The 18,749-nt window shown below is 51.6% G+C and overlaps 1 protein-coding gene across 1 annotated transcript in view; it reads right to left on the minus strand.

Moving 5' to 3' along the window:
- Positions 1 to 18,749, minus strand: part of SPAG8 (sperm associated antigen 8) — a 273,990-nt gene that overhangs the window by 106,288 nt on the left and 148,953 nt on the right. The gene's annotated exons all lie outside the window — the stretch shown is intronic.

Here is an 18,749-nt window from a genome sequence, read left to right on the forward strand (position 1 = left end):
ACAAGCACTGGCTAACCAATAATCTGTCCCTTAAAGGCATAATTGCCATGCTAAAGCTTTTGCCAATACCGTGCAGCATTGGCACGAAAATAAGGAACACTTACATGGCTACTGTTGATGGTTACGTTGATCTGTAGTTGCGCTCCTTTGTTATGATACATGCATCACCATGCAAGGGGATACCATTACAGGATGACTCAAGCGCCATTGTCACTTTTTCTACTGACTGACCTAAAGTGGCAGACGTCACTAAGATCAGCTAATAGAAAACATGAACATTAGGTGCACGAAAGCGCTTTTCTTGTAAGAGAGCCCAGCAGCAAATGAAGCGGCAAAGCCCTCCTAAAATGCCAAATTTATATAACCGCAAGGAGTGGGGGAGCAACAGAGGAAAGGGTGGGTGGCTGGAATGAGGAATGGGCAAATGGATAAAATAAAAATAAAGCTGGAAAGAAAGTGAAGGGGAGGGGAAAAGTAGCACATGAGGGAGAACACAGCAAGGCACACAAGAGAGAAAGCAGCAGAAAAAGGAGAAACCAACATGGTTTGAACATGAGGGTGAGAAGCACATGAAGTAGAGAGCTAAAAGAAATGTGATCTCTCATGGAGCACTTAACAAAAAATAAAAAATTGTTCTGTAAAAGTGAGCAGTGGAAGGATATGTCAGCCAATCTAATAGCATGGTAAAGAAGGTATACTCTGGTGGGAAGAGGAACAAACACAAGAGGAAGAAGGAAGAGAAAGGAAAGACAATGACTGAACACAAACAAACAAGAGTAACAACAAACTCACTTAATGGCAGTAGTGGAAGGGCTCTAAGAACACTAAGTTTACCATAGAACCCACAAAACGGCTTTCGATAGCTGTCGAGTAGGCAAAACATCAAAAAAAGAGGTTGTAAAAGCGACTGCCCAGTGGTACTGCACTAGTGAGACAGGTGCCCATATAAAGGCGGAACACAGTGATCACTGCCCTCCATGGAGAAGTCAAACATAGGACCTCTTCTCAACATTATCCTGTCCGGCCGGTATCCATTTGCTTCCTTGTTGCCAAGTGTGGGTTCAAGTCTGCACTCGCTTGAGTACGACCAAGCTCCGGGTGTGCTAGCCGTCTACATATCATTCTTCTAGGACAGCTGTTGGCCACTGAGCTACGACATGGTCTAATGAAAAGAAAGTTCACGTGCACAGCTACATGTTCAGCCAGATGTTATTATTACAAGTCTGGGATAGGAACACCACCTTTCAAATGTAGCAGAACAAGTGAAAAGAAACCCAGACTTCAGTGAAGATCTGTCTCCTTCCTGCAGCCTGAGAAGTTTGCTTGTCCAGCTAAGGCAAGGCAGAGGAGATATAAACAGACACACAAGGCTCCATTGTCTGCTGCTAAGGAGAAGCAGATGCTGGAAGGGATAGATCTCAGCTGGATCCACAAGGGTTCCTTTGTGAGGCCCTGCAGAATCCCAGGGAGACCGCCCCATCCAAAGCTACACTTCAGGGACTGAGGTTTGCTGGCCCTCTGCAGATGCAGTGCAGCTATGTACTGGCTGCAGTGTCACCGTGACTCCTTGCATCATCTCCCTTGAGGCCCGCCCCCACACCGAGTGCTGGAAAACTCAGAATCTCAGATATGTGAACACCCCGGCTTAAACAACTCTTTAGGGAATGGACCTTGAAGACCATCCCCAGCAAATGGAAAATGTCCTGGTCTGCTGCCAATCCTGAAGAGATATAAACACACTAGTATTATGTGTCCCCATGAGGCCATCTTTACCTGAAACTATATTTCAGCTGGAACAATGCAGATCCTGCAGAGATGTAAACACACTAGTGTCATGTGTCCCCATGAGGCCATCTTTACCAAAGCTCTATTCCAGCTGGAACAATGCAGATCCTGCAGAGATATGAACACACTAGTGTCATGTGTCCCCATGAGGCGATCTTTACCCGAAACTATATTTCAGCTGGAACAATGCAGATCCTGCAGAGATATAAACACACTAGTGTCATGTGTCCCCATGAGGCCATCTTTACCAAAGCTCTATTTCAGCTGGAACAATGCAGATCCAGCAGAGATATAAACACACTAGTGTCATGTGTTCCCATGAGGCGATCTTTACCCGAAACTATATTTCAGCTGGAACAATGCAGATCCAGCAGAGATATAAACACACTAGTGTCATGTGTCTCCATGAGGCCATGTTTACCAAAGCTCTATTTCAGCTGGAATAATGCAGATCCTGCAGAGATATAAACACACTAGTGTCATGTGTCCCCATGAGGCCATCTTTACCAAAGCTCTATTTCAGCTGGAACAATGCAGATCCAGCAGAGATATAAACACACTAGTGTCATGTGTTCCCATGAGGCGATCTTTACCCGAAACTATATTTCAGCTGGAACAATGCAGATCCAGCAGAGATATAAACACACTAGTGTCATGGGTCCCGTGAGGCCATGTTTACCAAAGCTCTATTTCCGCTGGAACAATGCAGATCCTGAGGATATAAACACACAAGTGTCATGTGTCCCCATGAGGCCATCTTTGCCAAAGCTCTATTTCAGCTGGAACAATGCAGATCCTACAGAGATATAAACACACTAGTGTCATGGGTCCCCGTGAGGCCATGTTTACCAAAGCTCTATTTCAGCTGGAAATAGAGCTTTGGTAAACAATGCAGATCCAGCAGATATGAACACACTAGTGTCATGTGTCCCCATGAGGCCATCTTTACCAAAGCTCTATTTCAGCTGGAACAATGCAGATCCAGCAGAGATATAAACACACTAGTGTCATGTGTTCCCATGAGGCGATCTTTACCCGAAACTATATTTCAGCTGGAACAATGCAGATCCAGCAGAGATATAAACACACTAGTGTCATGTGTCTCCATGAGGCCATGTTTACCAAAGCTCTATTTCAGCTGGAATAATGCAGATCCTGCAGAGATATAAACACACTAGTGTCATGTGTCCCCATGAGGCCATCTTTACCAAAGCTCTATTTCAGCTGGAACAATGCAGATCCAGCAGAGATATAAACACACTAGTGTCATGTGTTCCCATGAGGCGATCTTTACCCGAAACTATATTTCAGCTGGAACAATGCAGATCCAGCAGAGATATAAACACACTAGTGTCATGGGTCCCGTGAGGCCATGTTTACCAAAGCTCTATTTCCGCTGGAACAATGCAGATCCTGAGGATATAAACACACAAGTGTCATGTGTCCCCATGAGGCCATCTTTGCCAAAGCTCTATTTCAGCTGGAACAATGCAGATCCTACAGAGATATAAACACACTAGTGTCATGGGTCCCCGTGAGGCCATGTTTACCAAAGCTCTATTTCAGCTGGAAATAGAGCTTTGGTAAACAATGCAGATCCAGCAGATATGAACACACTAGTGTCATGTGTCTCCATGAGGCCATCTGTACACAAAGCTCTATTTCAGCTGGAACAATGCAGATCCTGAGGATATAAACACACAAGCGTCAGGTGTCCCCATGAGGCCATCTTTACCAAAGCTCTATTTCAGCTGGAACAATGCAGATCCTACAGAGATATAAACACACTAGTGTCATGGGTCCCCATGAGGCCATGTTTACCAACGCTTGTTGGACAGGCCTCGTGGCAGGCCCGACCCCTCCCCGCATGGCGGGTCTCGGACTACTACGACCCCTGTTCCCCGGACAAGAACGACACCTGCAGCCGCCGGGTCAACCCCCCAGCTCTTCCCCGACGGAACCCAGGCTCGTAACCACAACCTTCTCGGCTGGCCCGGGTCCCTTCCCGAACCACCGTCCCCGGCCCAGCCGCCATCTTGGACCCTCCACGACCAGGCCTCGTGGCCTCGGGTCGACCTCAGTCTCAGGCCCAGCCAGGCCCCGACATCGAGGCACCACCATCCACCCAGGGGGTAACGAGACCACTTGGCGAGTCAATGGGAGAAGGAGTGTTGATGGCTCCCCTCCGCCTGGTTTCGATCGCCCCCGGCCTCCCTGGGCGCTGGCTCCACCCCCCTGCTGGGTGTCTGGACTCCCTCATCCCGGACCCCCCGACCTCCAAGTGCGAGGGTCCGGACATCAAAGGGCGCCAGACCTATAACTGGGGTAGCTCCAGAGCAGGAAGGCAGTTGTATCCTGGAGTCGAGAGACACCGAGACAAACTCATCCTTGGAGGCCTGCTGGCGCTGCCGCGGCTCCTCTTCGTGAATCATCTTTGAAGGCCTGCTGGCGCTGCCGCGGCTCATCCTCGTGAACCATCTTTGAAGGCCTGCTGGCGCTGCCGCAGCCCATCCTCGTGAACCATCTTTGAAGGCCTGCTGGCACTGCCGCGGCTCATCCTCGTGAACCATCTTTGAAGGCCTGCTGGCGCTGCCGCGGCTCATCCTCGTGAACCATCTTTGAAGGCCTGCTGGCGCTGCCGCGGCTCATCCTCGTGAACCATCTTTGAAGGCCTGCTGGCGCTGCCGCGGCTCATCCTCGTGAACCATCTTTGAAGGCCTGCTGGCGCTGCCGCGGCTCCTCTTCGTAAACCATCCTCAAAGGCCTGCTGGCGCTGCGCGGCCCGTACTTGCGAACCCTCCAGCTCGAGGATTGAGAGCTATACACCGGCTACCCCTGTACCGGACCGGTACTGAGACTGTCCCGCTACCCCCTTTCCCCAGAGACTAGAATTGAAGGGATCATCGTATCCTGGTCCTGCTGTAACGTCACGTTTAACCTGCCTAAGAATACCGATAAAAGTGTACAGAACCTATCTTTGTGTGGCGTCCATCTGTGTGGGGGGGTGGTTACTTGTCCGTACGATCTAAGGAGAGGGCCCTCGCCAGGAGGCCTCTCCCCCTTGCTCGGCCGACCCTCCGGGTCCCCGTCTAACATTGGTTGCCAGCGGCGCAATTCGAGCCAACGCATAATCGTACGGAGAGTAACTCACCCCACGACACACAGCGACAATGACGACAAAAGAGACCGGAACAACCGCAAAATTCCAGATGGAACGGCTAGAAGAATACAGCCACAAGGAATTAAAACAATTCTGCATAGACTTGGGCATCGCTACCACGGGACTGAGCACCAAAGATGACCTCAAGCACGCCTTGGAGTCTTGGGTGGAGACATAAGCGTCCCCACCCCAAAACGAAAGCATCGAGACCACAGAAACAATTGCAACACCCAAAGAAGAAAGAAGAGCGGGCCTCTCTTCCGAGGAGGCCCGAGAACGGGAGAAGAGCCGGCTCCACGAGTTGGAACTGGCTCGACTCCGCTTAGATGGGGAACTAAAACTAGCAGAAAAAAAGATAGCCCTCGAACACTTACGGCTACGGGAAGAACAAGAAGAAAAAAAAAGCCAGAGGGAGCTTGAAGAGAAGAAACTAGCGTACGAACACGAGCGCAGTTTAAAAGAACTTGAGATTCGACGACAAAACAGGGACCTCGGCGTCCCCGAGAACCTGAGCTCCGCTCCCCCTACGGACACCAAGGTCCACATTCCCAAAGACGTCGTCCGAGAGTACTACCGGGACGACGATATCCAGCAATGGTTCAAAGCCTACGAGGTAGCCATGATCTCCCACCGGATTCCGCGAAAAGACTGGGGAGCCGGGCTGTGGGGGAGATTCGTCAACGAAGGAAGAGATGCCCTGCTACAACTCCCCGACGCAGAGATGACCTCCTACGAGCACATGAAAGCCGCCCTTCTCACCCGCTATGGGCTCACCCCCGAGATGTACCGGCAGCGATTTCGAGACTGTAAAAGAATCCCCGGTACCACCTGGGTGGAATATGTGAACTTTTTTAGCCGAGCCTTAGAGGGGTGGATCAAAGGCAGCCAGGTCACCACCTACGAACAATTATTCGATCTCATTGTGTGGGAGCACCTATCCAATAATTGTTTTGTTGAACTAAGGCAGCATCTCCTCAATAGCAAGCTGACCGAACCCCGGAAACTCGCCGTCGAAGCGGATCGATGGGAGAGCACCCGGGTCCCCCGGAATTGGCCGGGCGTACAAAAACAGAGCCTCCCAGGGGTCCCACCGTCCGCGAGGGGGAGGAGGAGGCCAGGGTCGGGGCAGGGACACCGCCACGGTGCCCCCCACTAGCAACCCCCGTCTCCGGCCGGCAGAGGAAGCCCTCCGATGCGACCGGGATTCCGCTCCAACCTCGTCTGCCACAAATGCCAGCGGCCCGGCCATTACGCCAATGACCCCAACTGTCCGAGAAACCAGTCAGTCCAGGCCCCGGGTCCAATGAACCGCCAGATCACCGCCGCCACCCTCGGAGAAGAGCAAGGCGAAGAAGAAGCCGAAGAGTGCAAACCCTACCAGACCGAGTGGGAACCTGCAGCCATGTCCCTGGTATATCTAGGGGAGAGGGACCTGGTCCCGCGGGCCCCCATCCCAGCCAACACGCAGAAGTACAGCCAGTGGGTCCCCATTAATGGACACCGGGCCAAAGCCCTACGCGACACGGGGCCAGCGTGACCGCAGTCCTTTGCCATCTGGTGACCCCCGATCAGATCTTGCCCAACGTACTTTGTCCAGTACGGTCTGCGGACAACTCCGAAAGCCTGTGCCAGATGGCCCGCGTCCCCTTCGAGTGGGGGGGCGTGTCGGGCATGCTGAAAGTGATTGTCCGAGACGATGCCCCCGTGGACTGCCTCCTGGGGAACGATCTCGAGAGCTCCCCCTGGGCCGCCGTTGAACGAAGAGAGCACCTGGGGATGCTTGGTCTTCCTGAATGGGTCTGTGCGACGACCCGATCCATGGCCGCCTGCGCCATCCCCACCACTGAAGAACCTGAGTGGCCCGAACCTCCACCGCCGGTCGCCACGGAAGAGACCACCCCTGAACCCGGTCCACCGGGGCCCAGCAACGAAGAACCTGACCCACTCCGAGACCTCCCGGAGCTGGCCCAGTGGCGCCAAGAAGGTGGCCCCACCCAGGAACAGTTCCGCCAGGAACAAAGAGCGTGTCCCTCCCTCGAGGGGCTCCGACAGCAAGCCAAAGCCCAGAGCGCAGGGGATGCCTCGGGGGCCCACTGGATCTACTGGGACAACGGGCTCCTCTACAGTGAGCAAAAGATTGCCGAACTAGGGGCCAGCCCGGTGCTGGTGGTCCCCCTCCGATTCAGAGACTTCCTTTTGAACCTGGCACACAATGTGCCTCTCGCTGGGCACCTGGGGCAGGACAAGACTTACAGCCGCCTGGTGACCCATTTCTACTGGCCTAAAATGCGGAACGATGTGATAAACCACTGCCGGGCCTGTCCCACCTGCCAGGCCAGCGGGAAGAGCGGCCGGAAACTAAAAGTCCCCCTGCAACCCTTTCCCATCGTCACCTACCTGGTGGACCTAGAGTCCCCCCGGAACCCCCTCCGGGTCCTCCATGCCAACCGACTTAAGCCTCACTTTGTGCGCTCTGTACTTAGCCTCCTGATGGCTACCGACAGTGGGGCTGAAGAGGACTCCGAGCCCCTCCCCGACCTCCTGAGAACCCTCGAAAAAGACGGCTCCGTGGAAGGAGTCCACCTCTCTTCTGCCCTGACTCCAGCACAACGCCAAGGCTGCCAAGACTTGCTACAGCAGTTTGCCGACCTGTTCTCCCTCACCCCTGGGGTCACCCCCTGGTGCCTCCACGATGTCGACACCGGGGATAGCCCCCCTATCCGGCACAGGGCCTACAGAGTGCCTGATCAAGTACGCGCCTGCATCCAGTCAGAAGTATCCAAGATGCTGGCCCTAGGGGTAATCGAGCCCTCCGACAGTCCCTGGGCCAGTCCAGTCGTGCTGGTCCCCAAGGCCACTGCCCCTGGCGTCGCCCCAGAACTCAGATTTTGGGTAGACTACCGGGGCTTGAAAGCCGTCACCCGAACAGACGCTCACCCCATCCCCCGAGCTGATGAACTGATTGACCGTCTGGGGGCCGCCCGATACCTGAGCATCTTTGACTTAACAGCGGGCTATTTGCAGATCAGCCTCACCCCAGGCGCCCAGGAGCGATCCGCCTTCTCCACTCCGGATGGCCACTACCACTTCAAAGTGATGCCCTTCGGAATGAAAAACGCCCCCGCCACCTTCCAGAGGCCCGTGAACAAAGTATTGGCGGGGCTAGAGGAGTTCAGCGCTGCCTATCTGGACGATATTGCAGTGTACAGTCGCTACTGGGCAGAACACCTCCAACACCTCCGGGAGGTCCTGACCGCACTCCGGCGGGTGGGACTGACAATCAAGGCCAGCAAGTGCCAAATCGGCCAAGGGTCCGTGACCTACCTGGGGCACCAGGTAGGAAGTGGACAAGTGGCCCCTGTCCAACTCAAGATCGCTGCCATTCAGGCTTGGGAGCCCCCGGTCACCCAAACAGAGGTCCGAGCCTTCCTGGGGCTCACCGGATACTACCGGCGCTTCGTGAAAGACTATGGCAGCATTGTGGGGCCCCTCACAGAACTCACGTCCAAGAAGAACCCCCCGAAAGTACACTGGACCCCTGAGTGTCAGGCCGCATTTGAGAACCTCAAGTCCGCCATGTGCACCACCCCAGTGCTCCAAGCCCCCGACTACAGCCGGGAATTTATAGTACAGACGGATGCCTCCGATCATGGCGTTGGGGCCGTCCTCTCCCAAACCAACACAGAGGGAGTTGACCAGCCAGTGGCCTTCATCAGCCGACGCCTGCTGGCCCGAGAACAGCGCTGGAGCACCATAGAGCGAGAGGCCTTCGCCGTGGTGTGGGCCCTCAAGAAGCTCCGGCGCTATCTCTTCGGTACCCACTTCCGGGTGCAAACAGACCACCGACCTCTGCAATGGCTGATGCAGATGCGGGGAGAGAATCCGAAGCTGTTATGTTGGTCCATCTCCCTGCAAGGGATGGACTTCACTGTGGAGCATCGCCCAGGCCAAGACCACGCCAACGCAGACGGCCTGTCCCGCTTCTTCCGCCTCGGCGAGGAGATTACCCAAGAGGATGGGTGACTCTCCCTGCCTTCAGCTGCGGGGGACGCATGTTGGACAGACCTCGTGGCAGGCCCGACCCCTCCCCGCATGGCGGGTCTCTGACTACTACGACCCCTGTTCCCCGGACAAGAACGACACCTGCAGCCGCCGGGTCAACCCCCCAGCTCTTCCCCGACGGAACCCAGGCTCGTAACCACAACCTTCTCGGCTGGCCCGGGTCCCCTCCCGAACCACCGTCCACGGCCCAGCCGCCATCTTGGACCCTCCACGACCAGGCCTCGTGGCCTCGGGTCGACCTCAGTCTCAGGCCCAGCCAGGCCCCGACATCGAGGCACCACCATCCACCCAGGGGGTAACGAGACCACTTGGCGAGTCAATGGGAGAAGGAGTGTCGATGGCTCCCCTCCGCCTGGTTTCGATCGCCCCCGGCCTCCCTGGGCGCTGGCTCCACCCCCCTGCTGGGTGTCTGGACTCCCTCATCCCGGACCCCCCGACCTCCAAGTGCGAGGGTCCGGACATCAAAGGGCGCCAGACCTATAACTGGGGTAGCTCCAGAGCAGGAAGGCAGTTGTATCCTGGAGTCGAGAGACACCGAGACAAACTCATCCTTGGAGGCCTGCTGGCGCTGCCGCGGCTCCTCTTCGTGAACCATCTTTGAAGGCCTGCTGGCGCTGCCGCGGCTCATCCTCGTGAACCATCTTTGAAGGCCTGCTGGCGCTGCCGCGGCTCATCCTCGTGAACCATCTTTGAAGGCCTGCTTGCGCTGCCGCTGCTCATCCTCATGAACCATCTTTGAAGGCCTGCTGGCGCTGCCGCGGCTCATCCTCTTCGTGAACCATCTTTGAAGGCATGCTGGCGCTGCCGTGCCTCCTCTACGTAAACCATCCTCGAAGGCCTGCTGGCGCTGCCGCGGCCCCTACTTTCGAACCCTCCAGCTCGAGGATTGAGAGCTATACACCGGCTACCCCTGTACCGGACCGGTACTGAGACTGTCCCGCTACCCCCTTTCCCCAGAGACTAGAATTGAAGGGATCATCGTATCCTGGTCCTGCTGTAACATCACGTTTAACCTGCCTAAGAATACCGATAAAAGTGTACAGAACCTATCTTTGTGTGGCGTCCATCTGTGTGGGGGGGTGGTTACTTGTCCGTACGATCTAAGGAGAGGGCCCTCGCCAGGAGGCCTCTCCCCCTTGCTCGGCCGACCCTCCGGGTCCCCATCTAACAACGCTCTATTGCAGCTGGAACAATGCAGATCCTGCAGAGATATAAACACACTAGTGTCATGTGTCCTCATGAGGCCATCTTTACCAAAGCTCTATTTCAGCTGGAACAATGCAGATCCTGCAGAGATATAAACACACTAGTGTCATGTGTCCTCATGAGGCCATCTTTAACAAAGCTCTATTTCAGCTGGAACAATGCAGATCCTGCAGAGATATAAACACACTAGTGTCATGGGTCCCCATACGGCCATCTGTACCTTAGGCTCTATTTCATCTGGAACAATGCAGATCCTGAGGATACAAACACACTAGTGTCATGTGTCCCGATGAGGCGATCTTTACCCGAAGCTCTATTTCAGCTGGAACAATACAGATCCTGCAGAGATATAAACACACTAGCGTCATGGGTCCCCATAAGGCGATCTTTACCCGAAGCTCTATTTCAGCTGGAACAAGTTCAAGTTCAAGTTCAGAGATTTATATAGCGCACTACTCACCCAGAGGGTCTCAAGGCGCTTGGGGGGGAGGGAGGGGTATTTTACTTATCGAATATCCAAGTTTTAAGTTGCTTTCTGAAGGAGAGGTGGTTCTGTACAAGGCGGAGGTGGGTGGGGAGAGAATTCCAGGTCTTGGCGGCTAAGTAGGAGAAGGTTCTTCCTCCCATAGTGGATCTATGGATGCGCGGAATTGCGGAGAGGGCTTGATTGGATGATCGTAGTTGGCGGGTAGGGGAAGGACAGTCGCGTGTTGAGGCATTTGGGTCCTAGGTCGTAGAGGGCTTTGTGTGCGTGGGTGAGGAGACGGAACGTTATTCTCTTGGTGACGGGGAGCCAGTGGAGGTCTTTCAGGTGACCGGAAATGTGAGCTTGACGGGGGATGTCCAGTATGAGTCTAGCTGAGGCGTTTTGGATACGTTGGAGTTTTTTCTGTAGTTTGGCTGTGGTTCCGGCGTAAAGGGTGTTTCCGTAATCCAGTCGGCTTGTGACCAGTGCGTGGGTGACCGTCTTTCTTGTTTCGGTGGGGATCCATCGGAAGATTTTTTTGAGCATGCGTAGGATGTTGAAGCATGAGGATGAGACGGCGTTGACTTGTTTGGTCATCGAGAGGGAGGACTCCAGGATGAAGCCCAGGTTACGCGCGTGGTCCGTAGGTATGGGTGCGGTTCCCAGGGCCGGTGGCCACCATGAGTCGTCCCAGGCGGAGGGGGATGATCCTAAGATGAGGATTACAGAGATATAAACACACTAGTGGTATGTGTCCCCATGAGGCCATCTTTAACAAAGCTCTATTTCAGCTGGAACAATACAGATCCTGCAGAGATATAAACCCACTAGTGTCATGGGTCCCCATAAGGCCTTCTGTACCTGAAGCTCTATTTCATCTGGAACAATGCAGATCCTGAGGATACAAACACACTAGTGTCATGTGTCCCCATGAGGCCATCTTTACCAAAGCTCTATTTCAGCTGGAATAATGCAGATCCTGCAGAGATATAAACACACTAGTGTCATGGGTCCCCATGAGGCCATCTTTACCCGAGGTTTCATTTCTCCAGAATCGAATACTGTATCCCTTTGCTGACCAATCTCCCCAAGCTCCGTCCCACCGATCTGAAATCAATACTACATCAGCAGCACACTTTGTCGACAGGGCTAAAAAGAGTAACCACATATCACCTATGCTGCTGACTTGCCGATGGCTGCCCACTGAAGCCATGACCACATACAAAACGGCCTGCGTCACCCATAAGGCCCTACACACATCCACTGCTTGTTACCTCTTGGACAAACTTAAGCTATCTGAAGGCACTAGAACCCCGCGAAATGAAGAAGAACTGCTTCCAGAACCTTCGGTCTTCAATGAACGACTTGTTGCGCAATACTTCTCAGGAAACGCAACTAGAATATGGGACTGCCTACCTCAGAGCTGATGCACCACCACCGCATTGGCCTTCTTCAAATAGGAGCAGAAAGCCCTTCTCCTTCAAAGACATGTCAGTTAAGGGAATCTCAGCTTACCTTTCTGTGGATCTCCCCTCTATGGTTGATCCTCTGAGCACTACCTGAATATAACTGTTGGAATTCCATTTCACTGTGATGTTTTGTAGATTTGTAAATATGGAACATAACAACCTTTTCTGCCTTTTCGTAATTATGGACTATAAATAATGACTAATGTTGAACTGAAAGACATTTCATAATTATGTCATATTAGACCTCATGTGGCTTCCTTGATTTCAGTGTAAAGTGCTTCAGCAGCTTTGGGTATTGTCCATACGATATACAACTGCATAAATAAATAAGTAAATACCCCGGCACCCTGAGATTATAGCGCTATAATTTATGACAAGAATGAGTGAAACAGGAAACCAGAACTCTATGGGGTGAAATTAAAGGCAGGTAGTATGGATAAGCAACTGGGCACTGGGACCACATGTGCAGGTCAAGAAGCAGGCACACACGCACACCTGTCAAGGATCAGACATGTGGGTACACTTGTGAAGGATGAGACTCGCAGTTACTCTTGAAAAGTTTCAGGCGGGGGGTACACCTGTCAAAGATCAGGCACATGGACACATCTGTGAAGGTCAGGCACCCAGGTGCACCTGTGAATGTCAGGCACACGGGACACCTGCACGGGTAGGTCAGGGACATGATCAGACACGCAGATGCACCTCTTCAAGAAAAAACACGCGGATACACTTGTGAAAAAATCAGGCACGCGGACACACCTGTCAAAGATCAGGTACGTGGGTACACCAGTGAAGGTCACGCACCAAGGTACACCTATGAAATTCAGGCACAAAGGTACATCTGTGAAATTCAGGCACAAAGGTACATCTGTGAAATTCAGGCACAAAGGTACATCTGTGAAATTCAGGCACAAAGGTACATCTGTGAAATTCAGGCACAAAGGTACATCTGTGAAATTCAGGCACAAAGGTACATCTGTGAAATTCAGGCACAAAGGTACATCTGTGAAATTCAGGCACGCGGGTACACATGTGAAATTCAGGCACGCGGGTACACCTGTGAAGGTCAGGCACGCGGGTACACCTGTGAAGGTCAGGCACGCAGGTACACCTGTGAAGGTCAGGCCCGCAGGTACACCTGTGAAGGTCAGGCCCGCAGGTACACCTGTGAAGGTCAGGCCCGCAGGTACACCTGTGAAGGTCAGGCCCGCAGGTACACCTGTGAAGGTCAGGCCCGCAGGTACACCTGTGAAGGTCAGGCACGCAGGTACCCCTGTGAAGGTCAGGCACGCAGGTACCCCTGTGAAGGTCAGGCACGCAGGCACACCTGTGAAGGTCAGGCACGCAGGCACACCTGTGAAGGTCAGGCACGCAGGCACACCTGTGAAGGTCAGGCACGCAGGCACACCTGTGAAGGTCAGGCACGCAGGCACACCTGTGAAGGTCAGGCACGCACGTATATCTGTGAAGGTCAGGCACGCAGGTACACCTGTGAAGGTCAGGCACGCACGTATATCTGTGAAGGTCAGGCAGGCAGGTACACCTGTGAAGGTCAGGCAGGCAGGTACACCTGTGAAGGTCAGGCAGGCAGGTACACCTGTGAAGGTCAGGCAGGCAGGTACACCTGTGAAGGTCAGGCAGGCAGGTACACCTGTGAAGGTCAGGCACTCAGGCACACGGGTTCACCTTCCCGTCAGGTCAAGCACATGAGCAGACATGCAGAATCAGCCACGCAGGCACATTGATGAATGATCAAGCATGCAGCTACACTTGTGAAGGTCCTGCCGGTGGATGGGGTTGTCCATTCACTACTCTCTGCTCCTACCTCAGTTGCCCAATATAATCAGTTCTGGAATAACCAGGCCACTTTACTGCTGCTCTGACCAAGCGGCACCCAATTAAAAAAAATATATATTTTAACATTTTAATTCAGTATAAAGATAGGAAATGTATTTTGGCATTAAATAGACTAGAAAAGCAGGTCAGAAGTACAACTGGTACGCCCATGAACTGGTGGACACACAGAAGTGAAGGTGTTGAATGTGCTTCTAGCTGTGAGGGATATGAGAGGCTGGAAGGCCAGGGCAGGATATGTAAAATGCCATGCAATAGCACCTGGCGTTTCTGATTTACTGATGGATGTATGGGAGCCTACCTGTCCAAAAGAGAGAGTCCAATAAAACACAATGACGAGTCTTCCTCCAGCACACTCTTCATTGAAACTGCCATTTTCCAGTGACGTGTTGTCATAACGACTAATGTAGTCATTGTAGCTACTCTCTGGCTCCCTATCTGGTGTAATGACTGGTTGCCATGACTGCAAAATGCAGACATTATTTTCAATCAATGCAACTTCTTTTTTGTGTTAGGCTTTCAAGATAGCAAATCTTGCGTACGCTGCTGCAAGTCGCGCGAAGCAGGAGATGCTGAGTCCATTGAGCTAGAGGCAATCTTCCAATCCACAGTTGAAGTAGAATAGTGGCGCAAAGCGGGAGATGCTGAATCCGTCGAGCAAGAGGCAATCTTCCAATCAACAGGTTAAGTAAAAGAAAGCATCAGAGAGGTCACAAGAAATCAAGGATAATACTTTTAGCTCGAGAACTTGGGTCATGTCGTGATATTACAGTGCATTGGCTAACAACACAAGATGCACACACAAAAAGAAGCTACCCTGAATGGTTGATTGATTTCAGAAAACTGATAAGCACTAGGCACTAATTAGTGGGGTGCTGGGCATCTCAAAAAATGTGAAAGACTGTCCTCACAAACCACCAGGTATCATGCTTTTTAATTGGCATTCCTCGCTCTCTAGAAACTGCCTTTGGTAGAGAGCCGGCCTACACCTGGAGACAAGGTGGCACTTCTAATATCTAAGTGGGGGCCAGTGAGAAAGTGATAGCTTAAAAACTAATGTAAACACCAAAATACCTTTATTTGCTAGGCATTTACTTGATATTAAAAATCAGTGTGGGAATTTGGGGAAGTAGTACCCAATCACCACCAGTGTCGTCAACATGTTTTTGCCATATTGGTCCAAAGGGTCCGTGGCATTCATCAGGACAAAGGAACTTAGGGCTCCCATCTTACCACTATGTAGGGTTACCTATGTCGTCGTCTACCTAAATTGTTTTTTTTTCTTTTAAACCCAAAGGCTGCGCACTATTTGCCCCTTGGGAAGAGGGTCAGAGGGACCCCTGTAGTAACACTTGCCTGAAGGTGAGTCCCTCGCCGTTCTAGATACGTCCACTCCTCTCCCCCGATGATAGTCGTGATGAATGCCACGGACCCCAAATCACCACACTGATTTTTAATATCAAGTAAATACCTAGCAAATAAATGTACTTTGTCGTTTACTTAGGTTTTTAAGCAATCACTTTCTCAGGGGTCCCCACTTAGATTTTAGAAGTGCCTCCCTGTCTCCAGGTGTAGGCCGGTTCTCTACCAAAAGCAGTTTCTAGAGAGCGAGTGCTGCCAATGATGAAGAATGACAACTGGTGGTATGTGAGGACAGTCTTTTACATTTTTTTAGATGCCCAGCACCCCACTAATTAGTGCCTAGTGCTTGTCAGTTTTCTGAAATCAATCATTCATTCAGGGTAGCTTCTTTTTGTGTGTGCAGAATAGGTTTGGAGGCCAGCTCATCCTGAATACCCGGTAGCCTCTTGTTCCCTCCCCTAGATATCCCTAAGGTTTTGTGTGGAGACAACATCACAAGATGCCTGCCTGAGGTACTACATTTGGGCTTTTACCCTGGATGCGCAGGGTGGCTCAGTGAAAAATATTTCCCTTGAGGGACGTTCAAGCCAAAAGTATCCCAAGACGGCAGAAACGGGAGGTCTTCTGCAACTGCCAGTCCACATTAGTTTGGGTGCAACTCTCCACTGTACATAAGGGAACTGGAGACCCTTCTCTTGAGAGCTCAACAGGAACCATAATATAACTTGCCTCCTGTATGTGATCTTCAAACGTACTCCAGCTCTCCAGCTACGGCCATGCTATAGAAATACCATCATATACATACATCTAGTTAAAAGGAAGACTCTTTTCTCCACTCTCACGTTGTGAGAAAAGAGGCCCTTCCTCCTAAAAATAATCGGTTTTCAAGGTTGGGTATGTACTGACCCAGAAGCAAAAGGATCTGCTTTGAGGCTGGGTATGTACTGACCTACACATAAACAACTGCCTTCTAGGCTGGGCAAGTACTGACCAAAGGAAAATGATCTGCTTCGGGTTGGGAATGTACTGACCAAAGGAAAATTATCTGCTTCGGCTTGGGAATGTACCCACCTACAAGAACATGATCTCCTTCAGGGTTGAGAATGTACCCACCTACAAGAAAATGATCTCCTTCAGGGTTGGGAATGTACCCACCTACAAGAACATGATCTCCTTCAGGGTTGATAATATACCCACCTACAAGAACATGATCTCCTTCAGGGTTGGGAATGTACCCACCTACAAGAAAATGATCTGCTTCGGGCTGGGAATATACCCACCTCCAAGAAAATGATCTGCTTCGGGCTGGGAATGTACCCACCTCCAAGAAAATGATCTCCTTCAGGGTTGGGACTGTACCCACCTACAAGAACATGATCTCCTTCAGGGTTGATAATATACCCACCTACAAGAACATGATCTCCTTCAGGGTTGGGAATGTACCCACCTACAAGAAAATGATCTGCTTCGGGCTGGGAATGTACCCACCTCCAAGAAAATGATCTGCTTCAGGTTGGGAATGTACCCGCCTACAAGAAAATGATCTGCTTCGGGTTGAGAATGTACTGACCAAAGGAAAATGATCTGCTTCGGCTTGGGAATGTACCCGCCTACAAGAAAATGATCTGCTTCGGGTTGAGAATGTACTGACCAAAGGAAAATTATCTGCTTCGGCTTGGGAATGTACCCGCCTACAAGAAAATGATCTGCTTCAGGTTGGGAATGTACCCGCCTACAAGAAAATGATCTGCTTCAGGTTGGGAATGTACCCGCCTACAAGAAAATGATCTGCTTCAGGTTGGGAATGTACCCGCCTACAAGAAAATGATCTGCTTCAGGTTGGGAATGTACCCGCCTACAAGAAAATGATCTGCTTCAGGTTGGGAATGTTCCCGCTTACAAGAAAATGATCTGCTTCAGGTTGGGAATGTACCCGCCTACAAGAAAATGATCTGCTTCAGGTTGGGAATGTTCCCGCCTACACGAAAATGATCTGCTTCAGGTTGGGAATGTTCCCGCCTACACGAAAATGATCTGCTTCAGGTTGGGAATGTTCCCGCCTACAAGAAAATGATCTGCTTCGCCTACAAGAAAATGATCTGCTTCAGGTTGGGAATGTTCCCGCCTACACGAAAATGATCTGCTTCAGGTTGGGAATGTTCCCGCCTACACAAAAATGATCTGCTTCAGGTTGGGAATGTACCCGCCTACAAGAAAATGATCTGCTTCAGGTTGGGAATGTTCCCGCCTACAAGAAAATGATCTGCTTCAGGTTGGGAATGTACCCGCCTACAAGAAAATGATCTGCTTCAGGTTGGGAATGTTCCCGCCTACACGAAAATGATCTGCTTCAGGTTGGGAATGTTCCCGCCTACACGAAAATGATCTGCTTCAGGTTGGGAATGTTCCCGCCTACAAGAAAATGATCTGCTTCGCCTACAAGAAAATGATCTGCTTCAGGTTGGGAATGTTCCCGCCTACACGAAAATGATCTGCTTCAGGTTGGGAATGTTCCCGCCTACACGAAAATGATCTGCTTCAGGTTGGGAATGTTCCCGCCTACACGAAAATGATCTGCTTCAGGTTGGGAATGTTCCCGCCTACAAGAAAATGATCTGCTTCGCCTACAAGAAAATGATCTGCTTCAGGTTGGGAATGTTCCCGCCTACACGAAAATGATCTGCTTCAGGTTGGGAATGTTCCCGCCTACACGAAAATGATCTGCTTCAGGTTGGGAATGTTCCCGCCTACACGAAAATGATCTGCTTCAGGTTGGGAATGTTCCCGCCTACACGAAAATGATCTGCTTCAGGTTGGGAATGTTCCCGCCTACACGAAAATGATCTGCTTCAGGTTGGGAATGTTCCCGCCTACACGAAAATGATCTGCTTCAGGTTGGGAATGTTCCCGCCTACAAGAAAATGATCTGCTTCGCCTACAAGAAAATGATCTGCTTCAGGTTGGGAATGTTCCCGCCTACACGAAAATGATCTGCTTCAGGTTGGGAATGTTCCCGCCTACACGAAAATGATCTGCTTCAGGTTGGGAATGTTCCCGCCTACACGAAAATGATCTGCTTCAGGTTGGGAATGTACCCGCCTACAAGAAAATGATCTGCTTCAGGTTGGGAATGTTCCCGCCTACAAGAAAATGATCTGCTTCAGGTTGGGAATGTACCCGCCTACAAGAAAATGATCTGCTTCAAGTTGGGAATGTTCCCGCCTACACGAAAATGATCTGCTTCAGGTTGGGAATGTTCCCGCCTACACGAAAATGATCTGCTTCAGGTTGGGAATGTACCCATCTACAAGAAAATGATCTGCTTCGCCTACAAGAAAATGATCTGCTTCGAGTTGGGAATGTACCCGCCTACAAGAAAATGATC

This window comes from Lissotriton vulgaris, chromosome 3_1 (assembly GCF_964263255.1).
Source record: "Lissotriton vulgaris chromosome 3_1, aLisVul1.2, whole genome shotgun sequence".
Taxonomy (NCBI): domain Eukaryota; kingdom Metazoa; phylum Chordata; class Amphibia; order Caudata; family Salamandridae; genus Lissotriton; species Lissotriton vulgaris.